At 38.8% G+C, this 21407-nt stretch overlaps 1 protein-coding gene across 10 annotated transcripts in view; it reads right to left on the bottom strand.

The window, feature by feature from the left end:
• Positions 1 to 21407, bottom strand: part of Arhgef9 (Cdc42 guanine nucleotide exchange factor 9) — a 162148-nt gene that overhangs the window by 95188 nt on the left and 45553 nt on the right. The window lies entirely within an intron of this gene.

Genomic DNA, 21407 nt, shown 5'->3' with positions numbered 1-21407 from the left:
TAAAAAATAAAACTGATAATGAAGAAATGAGGCCACAAACTAAAGATCCCTCAGCAAGGCAGAGGGTATGCATAGTCCTTGACTTTAACCTGGGTCACCAAATTTTGTAGAAATAGGACTGGGCTCTACACAACAGAAAGCAAAACATTTATTTCATTACCACATGCACATGAACAAAAAACACATATCATCATGGTACCCATTTAAGCACATAGATAAGGATGGAGTGGGAGATAGACCGCCTCTCTCTAGCTACTGACCACTGTTATATATTCATTTTTACCATGAACTCTTCCACCTTCTAACTACTTGTCTTCCCAGCATTTGTAGAGGCACATTTTAGAATTGGAGAACATATGGCCTGCCTAGCAAAAAGACTTAAACACTCTCTCCATACTGAATTACTGAATGTGTCATTTATAAATAAGTTTTTCCATGAGCCTATTTGAAGAAGAAATGTCTGCCTAAGGAAATCATAGTTCTATAAGACCAAAGATAAAACATTTCAAAGATAACAGAAACTTTCGTCTGGAGATTATTTATCTTGTCCAATAGACCTGTCATATAATATATTGTCCAGAGAATGGATGCTCAGTCCAGCCAAGAAATGAATATGCAGAACATCACGCACATATGAACACATGCATATGAATACACACTGTACTTTTGACTTGGTTAAAGGATATTAATCCCCTAGGCCCTGTCTAAGAGATAGTTCTTTGCTCAGGACTCTAACCTCTATGTTCTCCACAGAAAGCCAGGCACAGGAAAATCTCAGTTTGGAAATGTCCAGCAGACCTTCTATAATGTATTTCAAATACCTTGTGATTTACTGTTCACAAATGGTTTTCTCACCTACCATATTGCACAATCTGTACTAAATAAGCTGTGTTTCACCATTGCCCATATTTTAAAGATGAGAAAACTGAGGTTCAGTGAATTAAACTTGTTTTTCAGCCAATAACAATGAATAAATTACAGAAACAGGCCTTTAGACCTCAGAACCATCAAACCATATTATTAATACAGGCTCACTTATACTGAACTTACAGAATGCTGTCATAAAAACAGATGGTCTTAAAGAACCCTGAGGAAGGAGATTTTAATCTCCTCTCTGACAAGATTCATTTTTTACGTTGATCTTGTTTTCTTCCAAAGAACAATAATCAATTTCTGCTAGTTCTGGTCTCAGTGGAGAAAGAATTGTTAGTCACTGGTTGTAATGGTTTGAATATGGTATGCCACACACACAGGTTCATGTGTTTTAAAACTTGATCTCAGTTCCTGGTGCAGTCTTAAGGAGTTTATGGAGCCGTTGGGACATTAGACCTAGATGGAGGACGCAGGTCACTAGAGGCAGACCCTGAAAATTTAAACACACTTCTAATGACAGCCCAAGCTCTCCATGTTCCTGCTGCTATAGAAAGAGCCGACCCAGCCTCCATGCCTTCCTTGCTAAGAAAGACTATACCCTTAAAAAACATGAACCAGAAGAAATTCCCCCCTACCTTGTTTCTGTCAAGTATTCTGTAAACGTGATGTGAAAAGTAGTCTTAGTAAAATAAACATTTATAGATAAGGACTAAAGATGGGTCCCAACTGAATGTTGCTAAATTAGTACAATAAGCCCAGGTAGACCAAGCCTAGAGGACCATGAGGGTTTATGGTTTGAACTATATTCCCAGATTCTGATCAAGTAGCTACAGTTTGTTAGCTTTGAATATCAGCCCTCTGTTCAGGACACCATCTATGAAAACAAAATTCAAATGCAGATATAGCCTTTCCCTAGAGAATCTACTTTTAACTTATAAGCTATGCTATGTGGTTCTACACTCCTACTTTCTGCATGAGTTATCAAACACTGAGCCAAGAACTAGCTGTTGTGTATGCAGAAGTGTGAGGAATATAATGAATCCAGCGGGGCTTGAAGCTATATGTGATTCCTATGCTCGTTTACCATAAATACCTGTCAGAGTAAAGAATGCTCTTCTCCTATCTTCTGGGTATTTTAATAAAAGTAAATTAAATTTGGGCTAAAAATTGGTTCTATGTATTCCTTTTCTATACAGAATTAAATTTTAATTTGCTACAAGGTTTTCATACATTTATGTACCTTACACATTCATTTTTCATCCAGCATGCATTCAATGACCTGCTGTGTGCACAGATCTGCTCACTGTGGTTAGTCATACTTAAAGATCAAAAAGCCTTTCAAACAACATGAAAACCTACCTTTGATTCTGGATTTTCTACTTTAGAAACTAATAGTGATGATATTAGGTGAAAATGGAAAAGTCAAAGGGACAAACCAAAATGGAGTTGTCGTCATGCAATAGGGATACTGGGAGTACAATTTTACAAAAGCCAAATGCAATAGACTCCAACTATCCACCATTGAACTTCAGTTTCCTCATCTATGAAACAGGATAATATCTGCTTCAAAAGGTACGATTACAGAAAGGGCGGATTAACATGATGGATATACAATGCCTGGACAGTCTTGGATTTAATAGCCTAGAAGACTTCATGGGTAGGAGGTATTATGCATAGCTATTGGAATCCACGAAAGGTTTTATGGAGCACTGAAGTATAATTTAAAGGATAAGATAGTAACATATGCTGAGGGAAATAGCAGGGTATTTGAGGCTGAAGAATGAGGTTAAATAAACTTGAGTTATATGTGAAGAGGCTTGAATTTAATTTGAAGAAAATGGGGTCAACGTTGATTTTGAGGAAAGGATATCAATCCTAAGTGAGGTTATTAAAAATAAGCAATACTAGGAAATAATGAAGACTTTGAAGGAAAAGAATTAATGACAAATATACTTTTGAATGTGTTAAATATGGAGGATAGTTAATTGAATATATAAATATGTTGGAATTTCAAGAGAGGTCAGAGGAAGAGAGAAACAGAAAGTTCTTGGAGTTAGAAGAAATTGTAGAAACCAAGAAATTTTGTCCCAGAGGATAGAATTATGAGGAAAAAGCCATAAACCTCAAAAATTAATAACAAAGGGAGATGGGGACTAGAAGAATAGCCAAAGAAACAAATCGAAATAAAGCTGGCAGCAGATCATTGTAAATAAAGCCAAGAAAAGTCATTTGGGAGTGGCTGTACCAGGAATTCCATCCCCTATTTTCCTTCTACTTTATGCCTCACTTCCCACGGAAAGTCCTAATTCCCAATTGCCTCCACTCTTCATCCTGAAATCCCAATATAAAGCTAGGAGATGGTGCTTAGTTACTCTAGCATGGAACACAAATATTTCTAGGCTATGGAATAGCACTCCTGTGATATCTAACAAATTAACTTCCAATTCCCAAGGCATGCTGGATGCAGCAACAAATACATATTGGTTCTTCTTTTGATTTACCAACAAGTGGGGCACATAGTGCTTTCAATATCTACACTAAAGATGCTCTTGAATATGAATAAAAGGATGAAGAGCAGCTTCTTATTTTAATCTAGTAGGTCTGAACTGGGGCTTGAGACCCTGCATTTAAAACAAGTCCTCATATGATCTTGACACTGTTAGTACAACCTAGTAGATTTCCCTCATCTAGGGACTGTTCTTTCATCTCCAAATGACTCAATCACCCCAGAAATCCCTATGCTATCACAGAGTTTGGTTTCCCTGCCTATCTACGAGGCTTTCATCAGTGGTTGGTATATGTCTGAGGATATTTATGGTCATGTAAGATGTATGCCAAATGGCAGGTTGCAATGACAAAAGATAAAGTACCCTAGGATCAGAGCCCTCAGTCAGTTTTCAAGAACTGTATCACTTGTTTTATTCCTTTTGTTCTTTCCCTTTAGTTGAACAACGTAACCCACCCCCCAAAATAGATATTTAGTCATTATCCTGACTGGCTAGCAGAACATTAAAGTTTAATATCAAGAAGTAGAATACATTTAAAAAATGAACTACTGGGGCTGGAGAGGTGTCTCAGCAATTAAGAATACTCCTTGCTCTTCCAGAAAACCTGGGTTTGAGTCCCAGCCCACTAGGAGGTTCACAACCATCTGTAATGCCAGTTCCAGGGGGATCCAAAGAGTTCTAGTTACCTCCACAGGCACCGGGCACACACATGGTATACATACATACATGCAGGTAAAAGACCCATCACATTAAATAACTTTTTAAATTTAAACATGAACCACTATGTGTTGTAAAGAATAACAAATGTTCCAACTGTTGTTATGGTAACTGAGCAAGGTCTGCCTTCTAGAAATATACACAGTAAGAAAAGGAAGGCTATGAAGGGAGGCTGCTACCTCCCTATGAAGTTTCATCTGTCCTTTTCCCCTCAGATGGCCCCTTTTCTCAACGGCTAAGCATGAACAAGAGCCAAGTTCCATTTCCTGGTTCGCTTTAAGTTATATCGAAGACAAGCTGGGATTTTATGTTCTCTCAGAGTAGATAAGCTATCCTTTTAAAACAGCTTTGTAAATAGACACTGACTATTTAGCCAAAAGTGTTGAAGAACAACCGTCCCCATTTTCTGACAAGGTATAACCCAGGCTGCTACAACAACAGCTAAGAATCACCATGGTATATAAAAAGGGCTCCAAATGGCTACCGGAAAAATCTTGCCATTAACTCACTGAATAACTCTGTATGTGTGTGTGTGTGTGTGTGTGTGTGTGTGTGTGTGTGTGTGTGTGTGTGTGTGTATACGCACATGGGGGGGGTACCTGCAAATGCCAGAAGAGGCTGCTGAATCACCTGGACTGGAGTTACAGTATGAGCTTCTACCTGCTGACTTATTTGGACATAGGGTCTCTCAGTGAACGTGAAGCTCACAAATGGCTACATAGTAAACCTTGAGGACCTCCGGTCTCCACTGCCATAGGAATGAGATTAGTGTGGCACAGAGCCTGACCTTTAACACGGGTGCTAGCATCTGAACTCAGTTCCTCATATTTATATGGCAAGTACTTTCCCGACTGCGTCATCTACCTAGCCCCTCTCTACTATTTTAATCAGTCAGATGGCACACTGAAACTAAACATGATCCCTCAATTCCCCCTCACTTTGGGCATTCTGCTGAGATTAATACTTTAGTTCTTCAAGGGATAAAGGACAAAGGCTTAATTTTTGCAGTTTATTGCTTCTTACCATTTCTTTGGGTTTAATGGATGTTTTTTTATGGTCCATTGCTGAGGAAAATGAGAACCCATGCAGAGACTAGATGGCATTACATTAAACCATAGGCTTCTGCCTGCATTTTCCCAGAATGGCTAGGAAAACTGAGGAATGCGTTTTACACTTTAGCCTTTGGCTGCCCCATAAAAAAAAATCAATAAATATTTTGGTTTTTGTTCTCTACTTAGGTCCCCAGAGAAATCATTCTTTATCATGACAAGACCTCCCATATGCCTCCAGTTTCATCCTTCCAAATGCCTGTTGTCATCTCCAATGAAGTGTAAAATGTGTCATATTCCTTTCCTTTCTAAGTTTTCCTACTTTACAAAATTCTACTGGACTTACTTCTTTCTTCCTTGTATCTCCCTCTCACATATATCTTTGTTCACCTCCACTATCCCTTCTTAGACCTGGTCCTCATCACCTCAAGCTGCTTTCTAACTAGTTTTCCACCTTCCATATGCTTCTCTTTTCTTCCAGCTACTTTAAGAAGTAGCTTGATGTATTTTTCAATTTTTCTTGCTGATATCACTCTTTGTGCTCAATCAATCTCTTAAAACTCTGTGTAAGTTAGTCCCATCTCTGAATCCAATCCTTGCCTCTAACCGGGCAAGAACTTTCTTTTTTCTTTTACTTCATGTGGTGCTGAGGATTAAACCCAGGGTCTTACATATACTAAGCAAGGTGCCCTACCACTGAACTACAATATAAGCTGGGATTGCCAAATTGAATTTTACATGAAAATACAATCTTACATTTGTGCCTACGATGCAGCCATACTCTACAGACAGACTGCTTCTTCCTATGTGATCTTGGGTTACCTGCTCTTTAATCCGTTTGCTGCTAACTCCAGCCACTATCTTCTCTCCCTCTGTCTCTTTTAGTAATTTCTACTTAGGAGAAGAGGAAAATAACAACTAGGAGAAGTTAAAGTTATCAAGCAGAGTATAATTCTACAAATAACATCACTTGTGCCATGGCTATAGAACATCTGCTTACTCTACAATGAACAGTATTGTTGTTAACCTCTTTTTGAAATTTCTGTGACTAACATGAGTTCCAAAAATCAGACAAGCTTTCAAGTGGATCAGTAAGAGAGTCAGCATCTCCCTCGAGTTGTAAAGCATGGTATGTGGCCAAATAATCAGTTTATACAATATGTATCCAAGTAGCTTACAGGCTTGTTAAAGTTAGTTGGCTTCTTGATTTTTTCTTTTCAATTTTACACTGGATTTTGTTACAGATCAACATATTTATCTTGTGGTCATCCGAGAGAGAAAAAGAGATGACAGGCAAGAAAAGGCCACTTTGAATGTAGGAAAAAATGACAACTGTTGCTTTTCCTTCTCTCTAGGACATTAAGACCTGCTTGCTTCCAGCTTCAATCTGGTTGTTGCTAGAGGCAAGCCAGAGGAGATACAGCAGTGCCAAGTCACTTAGGTAACCTAAAACGACCTTAAAATCCACAGCCGGTTCTAAATTCTTTTTCTTGGGTTACTATGAAGAGTCCTCAGGGCTTCAGTTTTTTCCCAGTCTGTGATTTGAACTTCAGTCTTGGAGTTTCTTGGCTAGAGAGCCTATACGCTTCCAGAAGGGTAGGAGGAGGGGGCTAGAACTGCATGAAGAATTTGTCCTCTGTACCACCCACATACATAGCTCTATAATCATCAACACCACAGCCAGAGGGTGGGTGGGCAAGGCAAAGAGAAGGAGAAGTCATTTTTTTCTTCCATTTGACAGATGTCGTGTTAAAATCTTGCTGGGAAAAGAGATTTGTAGGTGGGGGAAGGAAAGGAGGAACAGCCAGGTTGGAACAGAAACTAATGGATCCAATGTCCAAATGTGACCATCTGGTTAAGGTGGCTAGAACAGGAACATCATTTATTCAACACAGTAATGTTCCTACATCTAGAGAATAGAGAGGAGAAACATATGTCCATCGACTTAAATCACCTTCAAGTCTACTTGATATGATCTCCTAAGACCAAAGTTTAAAAAAAGTTCCTGACCTTGGTATTCAGTTTCAAAGAGACTGTGTCTCCTGCTCAAAGAGGAAACTGCATTTAATAGTCCATCAGAAAGTAAAAGATGCTTTTCAGTAGTTCCCTGATTTCCCTCTGCCTATTGACTCGGGAGAGAAAAAAGAAACTCCAAACTGGGCCAAACACCTAGTCCTTGTCAACAGTCTTTCATGACCAGTAGTAGGCCATGTTTCTCCTGTCAAAAGTCTAGTAGTCTTCGGTTTCCAGCAAGTATTCAGTAAATGGTAGATGACACAGGGGCTGACGCATTTCAGTGAGCAACGACTGGGTCAGGCCTCAGGCACTGAAACTGGCTGGCCTGGCTTCCTCTCAAATCTTGTTAAAGATTTAGATGGATACATTATCAAAAACTAGACTTGAACAGAATATAAGAGAAATAATATAAGAAGCAAAATCAAGCCTCCTCCCAGGGCCCTAGAGAGAGAGCACCAGGTCTAGGTCTGCAAAAAAAAAAAAGTGGTTGTGCTTAAATAAAAGTACTTCAAGTAGGTCAGTCAAGCTTATGTAAGGCAGCATCTGCCTGTCTGGACTAGGTAAAGGATGTCAGGGTAGAGAAGGGATGGAATCCAGGGCCACTGATTAAGGGACAAAGCATCTAATAAGGTTCTAGGGCTCCAAGTTGCTCTTTTCTACTTTGTCTGAGGCTCAAGAGCCTGGAAATTAGTGAGTCCACATACAAGTGATTATAATAGGAAACTCAAGAGCTATCAGAACTAATTCAGCCCTCTATTTTACGGGTAAGAAAATGAAGGCTCCCACAAGAAAAGGTTTCTACAGGGTCAATCCAGTGAACAGCAGAGCTAACATGAGAAACTAAGCCTGAATCTTTCAGAAGAACGGCTGGCATTTGTTTTTGAACTATATATCTCTGTTGTCAAAAACTAGAGTTAAGTGCTTTAACTGTATGTGATTAATCATAGACCATGGTGTTTCATTATTATAATTTGACCATCTATATGTGTCCCATACCATTATATTGTAAACCTCAAATATACACAATAAAATTTATTTTTAAAAAAAGAATGGAAGCAGAAATAAGAGACTTTAGGGGAACAGGGAGGAAGGGAGAGAGAGAGAGAGAGAGAGAGAGAGAGAGAGAGAGAGAGAGAGCTGCAGGAGACAGTGGTGTACTCCTTTAGTCCTAGCACTCAGGAGGCAGAGGCAGGTGGATCTCTGTGAGTTCAAGGCCAGCCTGGTCCACAGAGTGAGATCCAGGACAGGCTCCCGAGCTACACAGAGAAACCTTGTCTCAAAAAATCAAGAGAGAGTTGTAAAACACATGAGACATGAAAACAAAAGCAGGGTCATTGGCGGGCAGTGGGGAACCATAAAGAGAGGTGCTGGGAGCCTGAGAAGAGAGTGAGGGACGGAACAAATAAGAACAATTATTATGAAAATGTACAATTAAAAGACACATTTTCAAAAATTTAAATACAAGAGCATACTAAACCCAATAACCGAACACTACTTGGTATAGTATATACTTCATAAAAATCTCAAAAACCAATGAGATTAAGCAATTAATATATCAAGGATTTCTAGACTGCATTCACTGGCACAGCCTCCCACCCTACTCTGGTCACCCCTCAGCTGCTTTCCAGGGACCCTGATCTTATCCTGGCCTCTCTCCCTCTCCTTGGGACTCATCAGACCATAGGGCCTTCCTGCCAGAGACGCTCTGGAAAACCATCTGAGCTCCCACGCATAGCCCTCCCCACTCTGGTCACTGTGACTGCTTTCCAGGGATCATGATAGCCTTCTAGCCCCTGCCCCTCTCTTTGGAATTGGCCAGATCATTGACTGACTGCTCCCACCCACCCAGAGACCCTGTAGTCTACCCAATAGCACAGAGACAGGGCTAACCTACCTGTACTCCCTGGCACAGCCTCCTAGTTGCCTACCTTCTGCTCCCCAGAAATCATAACCTCCTTCTAGCTCTCCCTCTCTTTGGGACTGGCCAAATCATAGACCTGACACTACCCAGGGCTCTCTAGCCCTCCCACATGGTATAGAGACACACATAAACTGTATGTGCTCCTCAGCACAAGCATCACATTCCAGTCAACCCATGGCAGTAGGTGTGTGTGTGTGGGGGGGGGGCAACAGATCCATCCTCCAGGCACAGGCTGAATGGCACATCTTGTTCTACAACACAGCCTAGTAGGTCTACCTGATCCTACACTGCCTACACTAACTTAAATTCTTAGATTACTCTGGGACTCACAATAAGGGCCCCAGCTCAGACTAGTGAGCCTCTCCTGTTTGCTTCACAACTTCCAGGTTTGTGTCTAGTGGTACATCCTATTGACCAGCATAGCCTGCTGTGTCCACATGAGACCCACAATCAACAAAAGAAGCACATATGTCCAGGTCTCATCACAAAAACAATATGAAATATCAAGACAGCATGTTGTTCCCCCAAAATTCACTAGTCCTATAGAAATGTTCTGCAATAAGAATTAGATGAACCACAGGACACAGAACTTAAAAGGACAGTCATAATATTGATCAAAGAATTCAGGAGTTTAAAGAAGACACAAATCAAAGGCTGAATAAACTTAAAAAGAATGAATTCAAAGAGAATGCTTAATTGATCCCCAAGAAAACACAAATATAAGTCTGAATGAAATAGCTAAAACAATCCAGGATTGAAAACCAAATTCAATAAAGAGAGAAATGTTGAAGAGAAATTGAAGTGAAATTAAGCTGGGATTGAAAGGCTCAGTAACAAAATTTGAAAACTCAGGGGAAAGCACTGCCAGTAGAATGGACCAAGTAAAAAATAAGGATAGAGGAATTAGACCACGAAGCAAAGAATACATAAAGTTAAACACAGATACACACATACACGGGGGGGGGGGGGGGGGGGTAGCGGGGGAGGGAAGAAAGGACTGTGCAGGAAATGTGAGACACCATGAAGAGAAAAAACCTTTCCATTATAGGCACAGATGTAGGAGAAGAATCCCAGGTTAATAACAAAGACCAGTCAACAATACTATAGAAGCAAACTTCCCCAAACTAAGGAAAGACATACCCATACACCTACAAGAAGCACACAGAACCCTAAATACACAAGACTAGAAAAGGAACTCCTTACAGCATATCACAGTTCAAACACGAAATAAACAGAACAAAGAAACAGTACTGAAAGCAGCAAAAGAGAAAAACAAAAACAAAACTACAAGACATATATAAAGGGAAACTCATCAGAATAACAAGTGACTTCTCAGTGGAAAACTTTGAAAGCCAGAAGCCTGGAGCAATGCACTCTGTTGTGGAACATTATTTTAACTATGTAAAGATGAATTATATTTGTTTATGCTACAGAATATTACTTTAACTGTGTGAAGGTGTGTTACATTGTTTGTGCTACATTTGTTTAACGATGTAAGGATGTGTTACATTTGTCTGTGCTACATTTGCTTAATTATGTAAAGGTGTGTTGCATTTGTTTCATCTTGTCTGCCTAAGGCACCTGATTGGTCTAATAAAAAGCTGAATAACCTTTAGCTAGGCAGGAGAGGGACAGTCAGGGCTGATGGGCAGAGAGAATAAATAGGAGGAGGAATCTAGGCTCAAGAAGTAGAGAGAAGAGAGAACAGGGAGAAAGAGAGGGAGACATCCAGGGCCAGCCAGCCTGGCAGCTGCCAGCCAGTCAGACACCAAGTAGGACATGCAGAATGAAAGACAGGTAAAAAGCCCTAAGGCAAAACATAGATAAAGAGAAACCGGTTAAGTTATAAGAGCTAGCGGGACAAGCATAAGATAAGACCGAGCATTCATAACTAAAAAAGAAGTCTCTGTCATGATTTGGGGGCTGGCTGGTGGCCCAAAAGAAAAAGCCTGCTATAGCACTCCGAGTTCCAAGAGAGCACAGATGCCCAGAAAAACTATCTACCATAGATGAAGAAGAAAGAAAATGATACAACAGGCTAAAAGAATTCATATCCCCCCCAAAAAAAAAAAAACCCCAGCCCAATAGACCACTGAAACTAAAACTTAAGACTGAAGAGAGGAATAAGAATACAGAAGACACTCCAGAAAAAAATGAGCATATAGTGTACTGATACAAAGTATGATTAAGAATACAAACAGAAAAAAATGAAAAGAAAAATAGAATTACTACATACAACACAAACTTTTCATTAATAGATTTAAATATTGTTGGCCTCAACTTTCTAATCAAAAGAAATTGGGAAATAAGATTAAGAAACAAGACCCATTTTCTGTTGTCTACAACAAACTCAGCTTTGACTCCCCATGGGAGACCTTGATTTGGGGGATGTGGGGATGGGGGATGCCTTGGGAGAGAGGGAGGGATCTGTGGGTGTTACGTAGAGTGAGTAGAAAATTTCTTAATAAAGAAAAATGAAGACAAAATAAACCTCAGCTTTATGGGAAAAAAGTACTCCAAACAAATGTGACCATGAAGCAAGCAGGTGTTGCTGTCTTAATATCTGATAATATAGATTTCAAAGTAAAACTAATGAGAACAGAATTTTTAAAAAATCATCACTTCATTCTAATCAAGGAAACAATCAACCAAAAAAACATTGGAACACCAAATATATATGAACCAAACTGTGGTGCATGCAATTTCAGAAAAAGTATATTACTGGAACAAAGACACAAATTATCATAAACTCCCCAATACTAGGAGGTTTTAAAACCCAACTCTCTCCAATAGACATTTCATCTGGACAAAACCTAAAAAGGAATAACAGAATTAAATAACATCATACATCAAATGGACTTAATGTATCTACAGATCATTGCACCAAAACATTCTAACCAGCAGTCAATGGAAACTTCTCTAAAATGGATTATATTCTGGGACACAAAACAAACCATAACAAATTCAGAAAGTTCAAATATTCTGTATATTTTATCTGACTATAATAAAACAAAACCTTAAATCCACAGCAATTAAATCTGTAGTAAATACATAAACTCATGGAAATTAAACAACTCAGTTTTTAATGAAAAGGTCAAAGGAGAAATCAAGAAATAAATTTAAAACAAAAATCTTGGCACTAAATGAAAATGAAAACATAATACAACAAAACCTTTGGGTCACACTGAAAGTAGTCCTACAATGGAAATTTATACTTCTAAGCACCTACATTAAAAAATCAGAAAGAGAGCATGGTGATGCACGCCTTTAATCCCAGCACTAGGGAGGCAGAGGCAGGAAGATCTCTATGAGTTCGAGGCCAGCCTGGCTACAGAGTGAGTTCCAGAACAGGCAGGATTCTGTTACACCGAGAAAACCTGTCTCAAAAAAAAAAATAAAAAAAACAACAAACAAACAAACAAAAACAAAAACAGAAAGAGAACAAATACATGACTTAATGATGCGACTCAAATATTTGGAAGAAGGGAAAATGAACAAACCCTAACCCACTCAATTGCAGTAGATAAAAACATCAGAGCAGGAATTAATGAAACAAAACCAAAGGAAATACTAAAAGGAATCAATGAATCTAAGAGCTTGTTCTTTAAGAAGATAAACAAGAATGACAGATCCTTGGCTCAACTAAACAGAAAAGAGGGAAAGCTAAACTAAACTAACAGAATCAAAAATGAGCAGGGAAATTCTAAAACAAGCACCAAGTACATTCAGAAAATCATAAGGTAATATTGTAAAAATCTGTACTCCATTAAGAAGGAAAACCTAAAAGAAATGGAAAAGTAGATTCATATAAATCACCAAAGTTAAACCAAACAGAGATCATCAAATTCAACAGATCCATAACAAATGAGGAAGTAAAACACTAATAAAAAAGGCTTCTGACAAAAATAGGCCAAGCCCAGATGGAGTCACAGCGAAATTGTACCAGACTTTCAAACATAATCTGCAACCAATAGTTCTTAAATTATTCAAAACAATAAAAACTGAGGAGCATTCCCAAGCTCCATCTTTATAGGTAGTATAACTCTAATACCAAAACCAGGTAAACACACACACACACATACACACCAAACAAACAAACAAACAAAAAACCCTATAAGCCAATATGCCTTAAGAATGCCTTAATAAAACACTTGCAAATCAAATACAGACTTATATTTTAAAAAGGTAATCCACAATGAACAAGTTGGCTTTATCCTAGAGATGCAGAGATGGGTCAACATATTAATCATGCAAATGTACTTAAAGACAAAGCCACATTATCATCGCAATAGAAGCAGAATTTTTTTTGACAAAATCCAGTGTGTTAAACATCCTAGAGAATGAAGGAATAGAAGGAACATAACTCAACAAAATAAAATCTACATATAACAAACTCACAGCCATTACAACCCTAAAAAGAGTAAAACTTAAGGTAATCCCATTAAGTCAGGAATGACATAGGCCTATCCACAATCCCCACTCCTTCTAATATAGTACTCAAAGCATTTGCTGAAGCAATAAGGCAAGAGAAGAACATTAAAATGTATAAAAAGTCAAATTATCCACATTTGCAGATGACATAAAAATATAGATAAGAGATCCCAAAAATTCTACCAGAAAATTTCTGAAAATGAAAATTTCAGCAACAAGGCAATATGAAAATATTGTTACAAAAATCACTGGCCTTTTTATATACCATTAATAAATGTAAGAAAGAAATGGATATACTGCCATTCATAGTAGTCTTGTGTGTGTGTGTGTGTGTGTGTGTGTGTGTGTGTGTGTGTGTGTGTTTTTACCTGGTGTGTGTATGTTTACCTGGTTTTGGTATTAGAATTACGTTGCCTATATAGATGTAGTCTGGGAGTGCGCCACAGTTTCTATTGTTTTGAATAAATTATCTTGGGATAAACATAACCCAGGAGGTGAAAGATCTCTACAATTTAAACTTTAAATCCCCAAAGAAAAAGACTAGACAAAATACTAGAAAATGGAAAAATCTTCTTGTGCTCTGGGATGGCATAATTATTATGGTGAAACGATCATTCTACCAAAAACAATTTACAGATTCAATGCAATTTCCATCAAAATGTTCAACATTCTTTATAGAAAAAAACTGCTGAAGTTTGTATGGAATCACAAAGGAGCCAAGATAACCACAGCAATCATAAGCAAAAGGAACAATATTGGAAGGATTAGCATTATAGATTTTAAGAAATATTACAGAACTATAGTAATAAAAATCATATGTTACTTGCACAAAAACAGAAAAATAGACAAATGGAACAAGATAGAAGACTCAAAAATGAGGCCATATAGCTAGAGTCATCTGAGATTAGACAAGGGTATCAAAGCCATACACTGCAGAAAATACAGCATTTTCCACAGATAATGATGGAGAAAACTATGAGTCTATGAGAAAAAGAATAAAATTAGAACTGTATTTATCACCCAGCACAAAAGCTAATTCTAAATGGATCAAGGGCCCAATATAAAACCTGAAACACTGAAACTGCTTTAAAAACATAGCCAACACCCTACATGACATAATTGTAGGAAAGGATTTTCTCAAAAGGACTCCATTTGCCCAGGGATTTAGGCAAACAATTTTAAAATGAGACCTCATAAAATTACAAAACTTTTGTACTACTAAGGAAACAATCAATTGAGTGAAGGGAAAGTCCACAAAGTGGGGGAAAAAATCTTTGCCAATTATTTGTCTGACAGAGGATTCATATCCAGAATATATAGGGAACTCAAACAAAGAGTCAAAAACTAACAGCCCATTCAAAAAATGGTTCTGGGACCTGATCTGAGAGTTCTCAAAAGAAGAAAAATTCGCTAAGAAATATTTTTAAAAAGTGTTTATCGTCCTTAGAAACTACAGAAATGCAAATTATAACAATTTTGAGGTGGTTGAGATCAAGAAACAATTGACAACAAATGCTGGAGAGGATGTGAGGAAAATGAAATACTTATTATCTGTTGGTCATATTGCAAACTGGTGCAAGCACTCAGGAAATCAGAATTCTCAAAAGGCTGAAAATAGGTCTATCATATGATCCAGCTATACAACTTCTTGATATATGACTGAAGGAATTGATATCTGACTCCACAGATACTTGCTCAGCAATGTTCATTGCCCTCTATTCACAATAGTTAAGAAATGGAAACAACCTACATGCCCATCAACTGAAGGATGGATAATGAAAAGGTGATACATACATATTATGGAATACTATTTAGCTATAAAGAAAAATGAAATTGTAAGTGAATGGATGGAACCAGAAAATATTATATTCAGTGAGGTAACCATATCCAGAAAGAGAAACATGTTTCTCTCTTGTTCATGGTTCCTAGCTCCAAATCTTCAGATTTGAGTGTATAAATTAATCATGAATTCAGAAAAGTAAAGGGAAACCATGGGAGTGGAACATTAAAAGAATACAAGTGATTTGAAGGGGAATGGAGAGATTGGGAGTTACTTTAATTAGAGAAGGAGGTGAAAGATAAATACAAAAAGAAGAGGAAGGAGGATAAAAATAACAGTAAGGTTGTCTCAAGGAATTATCTATTTACTTAAATAACATATAATACATATAAGTCTGTATATTCATATACATAAATAGTTTAAATATTTTTTTCATCTGGGTGGATAATGCAAGACCCACAGACTATTTAAAAGCAAATCCAACACCAAGCCTAAGTAGCTCCCTTTTGATGTGTTGGTCAGGGCTGTCCAAGGCACTCCCACTATAGGTTATTGCTGTTGCCATTTGTTGCCTCACAGAGGTTGAAGGTAAGTCCCTATTGCTGAAGATACCCTGCACTTCAGACACAGGACCCACAGGCCCCTAAGCTGGAACTTACCCAAAAGCCTTCCTGATGAGGACTAGCTTTCGTAGTACAAGAAGATGCCATGCAAGGTACCAAAGGAGGGAAGCAACAAGCAATCCTACCCAGCCATGACACCCATGAGCCACAACTACCACCAGCAAGACAGGATAACTCTACGGTGCAATAGTATCCCAAATACCTTGGCAGTAATCAACAGCTCTCTAATTGGACTTAAGACCTGTTCAACAAGAGAGAAATTATGCCTGGTACTAGAAACCTAGCCAACTACTTGAGGATAGTGAGGTCATGAATCTGGGAGGAGAATATACAACTATCACTTTATTAAACCAGCATAATTCCTTATTACATTTTAAATATTTATCCTTTTACCCACAGATAAGTATAGGTCTCACCTATCAACAAGAAAACATCCCTTTCCAACGGACCACAACAGTTACAGACAATCACAAGTGATCAAAATACAAAGAACAGGTGCCCCATGGTACTCAGCCTTAACTGATAGCGCTATAACACAACTGCACCAAAGGATCAAGAGATCATAGCAGAAGAGGGGGCAGAAAGAGTATAAGAACCAGAGAAACTGGAAGTTTGCTGTGAGATTGCATCTTCTAGACATGTCAGAGAAGCTACACCAATAAATCTCATCAACATGGCTGCCTAAACAAGACCTCAACAAGGACGCCATCAGTAGATAAGCCAACATGAAAGGAAAAAATATCATGGGGCCCCAACTCTAGACAAAGAACTATAAGCAACTAAGGAATGTTGAGAGTGAAAGAAAGAGTCTTCCAAGGAGAGAGTCCCCAAATTGGTTATCATATACATAGAAGTAACATTGTATGGACTGAGCCATTTGTATTTATATGTATTAGGAATACTCACATGCAAACATACACACACACACACACACACACACACACACACACACACACACACACACACCAAGAATTAAAGAAAAAGAGCCATGCTTTGAGAGAGAGCAAGGGGGTATATGGAGGGGTGTGTAAAGAGCTCCGGAGATGGGACTAACAGGATACAGGTGATATGAAAGGGGAAATGAGGAAATGTGGGTGCTATAATTGGGGCAAGATAATGCAAGGCAATAGAGAAGGAGGAAGTAAAAATATACTGAGGAGTCTTGAAACCACCATAGGGAATATTACTTTATGTTTACCTAAAATTACATATAATACATATAAACACACACACACACACACACAAACACACACACACACAAAACCAACACACACATTTAAAATAAGGTTATGCTACTGGGGATGATAATGCATCCACTTAGAACCAATGACTAACTAACAAAACCCCCAGTATCAGGTATAAGAAACTTCAACCTCTTTTTGAGTTGTTGGTCAGAGAAGTCCAAGTGATTCCCAAAACAATAGAAGCTACTGCTGTTTACCTTGATGCTTTCCAAAATTTGAAGGTTAGTCCCTATTACTGAAGACACTATACACTTTGGACACAGGACACTGGATCGGAGCTGAAAGCCTATTGAAAGTAATCAATAGTCCTACCCAACTGTAACACCTATGAACCACAAACTTGACCAGCAAGGAAAATGTCCTTAAAGGTGTGGTGATAGTGTTCCCCAATATATCGTGCACCCTAATAAACTCATCTGGGGTCAGAGAACAGAACAGCCACTAGATATACATAGAGGTCAGAAAATGGTGACACACACACCTTTAATCCTAGCATTCTGGGGCAGAGATCCATCCAGATCTCTGTGAGTTCAAAGCCACACTGGAAACAGCCAGGCATGGTGACACACGCCTTTAATCCCAGGAAGTGATGACAGGAAGCAGAAAGGTATATAAGGCGTGAAGGCCAGGAACTAGAGGTCTTGTTAAGCTTTTAGGCTTTTAGCAGCAATTCAGCTGAGATCCATTCAGATGAGGACACAGAGGCTTCCAATTTGAGGAAACAAGATCAGCTGAGGAATTGGCGAGGTGAGGTTGAATGTGGCCTGTTCTGTTTCTCTGATCTTTCAGTGTTCACCCCAGTATTTGGCTCCTGGGTTTGTTTTAATAAGACCTTTTAAGATTCATGCTACATAAAGGTATAATAGTGGCATTTACATCTTGTGGATAACCAAATGCTTTCTAATTGGACATAAGGCCCTTTCAACAGGAAGAAAATCATGCCTGTTATTGAAAACCTAGCCAACTACCCAAGGTTAGTGAGATCATGTATCTTAGAGGAGAACCTACTGATGCCACTTTACTAATATAATTATAATTATATAACTATTACATTATAGACAACTAGTCAAATGCAGAAAACAACTGGCTTTGGGGTGATCAGCTCCAACTGATACATCTGCAACTGATACATCCCCTATGCATAAGGCTCAGGGAACATGAAGGAAAGAATAGAAAGATTGTAAGAGCCAGAGTACCAAGAAGTCTGCTGCAAGACTGTGCCATTTAGATTTTTACGACCTAAACAATGACAACACCAGTAGACATGCCAATGTATATGGAGGAAATGTCATAGGGCCATCCCTAGATGAAGAGCTATAGGAAATTAACAACTGCTGAGAGAGGAATGAGTACCCTAAATGGTTATCCAATACCAACTGCTGAGCACTAAAAACACCTACATAACAAACAACACTAAATGGATTCAGCAGGTTGAATTTACATATTTATTTGCATATGTATATGTAACAATAATAGTTAAAATTAAGAGGTAATGAATTTGAGAGGGAGCATGAGGGGGGACATGGAAAGGGCTGGAAGGATGAGAGGGATGAGGAAATGATTTAACTATAAGATAAATGTAATTTAAATACAAACATTTTTATTGTCTAATATTTTTCCATGAGATTCACTTAGGAGATCATCCCTTTAGAGATTTCTGGTATTATTTTCTTCACACATCATGCCCTCATTACTACAGCCACTCCTTGCTTTGTCCTCTTCTCCGGCTCCCAAATGGATCTGACCCTTCTATGGATTATGGGTTATGGATATCTCAGAATGAAGACTGAATACAGACACTCCAGAATCTTCCTCAGAACCAGAAATGTTGGATTAGAAACTTCTAATTCAAATTAAATCTGAAATTGCAACTGCTAGTTGAAAAACAAATGGAATAAGAAGAATAGGCTATGTATAAGTCTGACCTAATTACTTATTTACTGTATAAATTTGGGCAATTCCACCAGCTGAATTAGGTTATGTGATGGTTAGTATTGATTATCAACTTGACAAGACCTGGAATTATCTAGACAAGTCTCCAGGTACACCTGTAAGGGGTTATTTAGATTTAGATAGCCTCTAGGCATGTCTTGGGGGAGTGTCTTGATTAGGATAATTAAGGCGAGAAGACCTTCCCTAAATGTGGGTAAGACTTTTCCAAGAACTGGTGTCCTAGTCTACATAAAAAGGAGAAAGCTAGATTAACACATTCATTGTTCTCCACTTCCTGATTATGCATGAGATGTGATCAGTTGCTTTAAGCACCTGTCACCTTGACTTCCGCACCATGAGGGAACTTGGAGCACAAATAAACACTTTCTCCCTTAAGTTGCCTTTAGCAGGTGTGGTGGTCTGAATGAGAATGGCCCCCATAGGCTCACGTATTTGAATGCTTGATCCACAGTTGGTGGGCTGCTTAGGAAGGATTAGGAGATGTAGCATTCTTTGTTGGAGGTGTATCTCTGGGGATAAGCTTTGAGGTTTCAAAAATCCACACCAAGCCGGGTGTCACCTCTCTGCCTCCTGCCTGCAGATCTGGATGTAAAGTCTCAGCTACTGCTCCACTATCATGCCTGCCTGCCACCATGCTTCCCCTATGATGAAAATGAACTAACCTGAAACTGTAAACAAGACCCCAATTAAATACTTTTATAAGTTTCCTTGATCATGGTGTCTTTTCACAGCCATAGAACAGTAACTAAGACAGCAGGGAATTTTATCACATCAATACAAAAGCAACAAAGACAATTTGCTTTAATGAAAGATGAGGTTACCTTTGAGTTAGTCTGCTATCTTAATATTTTAAGCAAGTTTTGAGAGGTGGGAGCAGGAGATGGGAGCAAGTAAAATTGAGAGGTATGGGGAAGTCAAGATAAGTTCCTGATTACCCCTAAAGTGACTGTAACCATAACCTGCATGAAACCTTAACATTTCAAACAGTACAGACCCATTTTTGATGTTTCAAATAACACTTTTCATATCCTTCGTCAAAATGTGTTCTTATAAACTAAATCCCATGAGATGGTACACTTAAGCCTGTGTTATAGAATAGAAAACTGAAGCTCAGTTAAATTTTGTTCATAATGCCTGGACTGAGAGGGAACCTAAACTATATATCCTAGCTCCTGACCTCCCCTCTCAAAAAAGTAGATAAAACAAAGTAGATGGCCAGAAGTATAAACTCTTAGAAAAATTGTCTCTCCTGGGGCCAAACCTGACACCCTAGGGTGCTTCCTCCAGCAGAAGACAAGTACAGGCAGACTAGGCTTGCTTTTCTCAGTTTTAGGGGAAGATGGAGTCCCTGACGCCTCCCTTCAGTCACTACACTGACCTCCTGATGAACCTCAGCAATTTGATCATGTCATTGTTGAAACCTGCTGTCTTTCCTAGCAGTCTGACTTGGCATCAGAAAGCTGTGTGAGTGGAAGCAAAACCAGCATGACTAAAACCACCCTGACCCCGTCAAGGCATGGTTTCCTTTGTGAACTCTTCTTTATATGCCCACTTAAACCAGCTCAGGAGAGAAGAGATGCAGATTTGGGGGTGGAGATCAAGTACATCTACAAAACATTTTGGATCTTAGAGCCTTGACATCATCTGAGGGTGATTGCAGTGCTTTTGTACAAGTTGACTGAATGAGACCCAGACAAGAAAGTGGAAACAAACTGAGGCTCAGCCTAAGAAGAAGAGTACCAACTGTAACTCCTGTTTCTTGAGGTTGAGTGCAAAGCTGATAAATGTCTCAAGGCGTTCACAGTCTGTGGTAATGCAGCAAAGGTTATGAAGCTGCTTCTTAAGAGCAGTTTCTAAAGGTCGCACACATTGGTTACCTATCACACTGCTTCCCACCCTTTATCCAGCTTAGGGTCACCTGCTTCCAGCTCCAGCCTGTACTACCAAAAGCCAAAAAATCTTCCTCTGGACACCATGACCTGGTTTCTAGTTTGAGGAATTCTAAAAATAGTAGGCTCTCTTTAGTGGGGACAAATGGCCTAAGCCGCTGTACTTAGGGTCTGAGTTGTGATGATTAAAGCTGTGGCTGGTCTGTAAGCCCGGGTCAAGTGTGAGAAGTTGGGTCATTGACCAATGGAGTCTGCCTTTATGCATCCTGTCACTCACCCTCAAACCTCCCGTCCACAACTCAGATACACTTGTTTTGATCCAAGATATTATTTCAGCCCCGAGGGAAAAAAATGAACTTTAATATTAAGTTACCTTATGTTTACTAGGGTGCTGCTCTACAATT

The sequence above is a fragment of the Peromyscus maniculatus genome, chromosome X, assembly GCF_049852395.1.
Source record: "Peromyscus maniculatus bairdii isolate BWxNUB_F1_BW_parent chromosome X, HU_Pman_BW_mat_3.1, whole genome shotgun sequence".
NCBI lineage: Eukaryota > Metazoa > Chordata > Mammalia > Rodentia > Cricetidae > Peromyscus > Peromyscus maniculatus.
The sequence above is the reverse complement of the archived record's forward strand: the minus strand, read 5'-3'. Positions and strand labels throughout refer to the sequence as shown.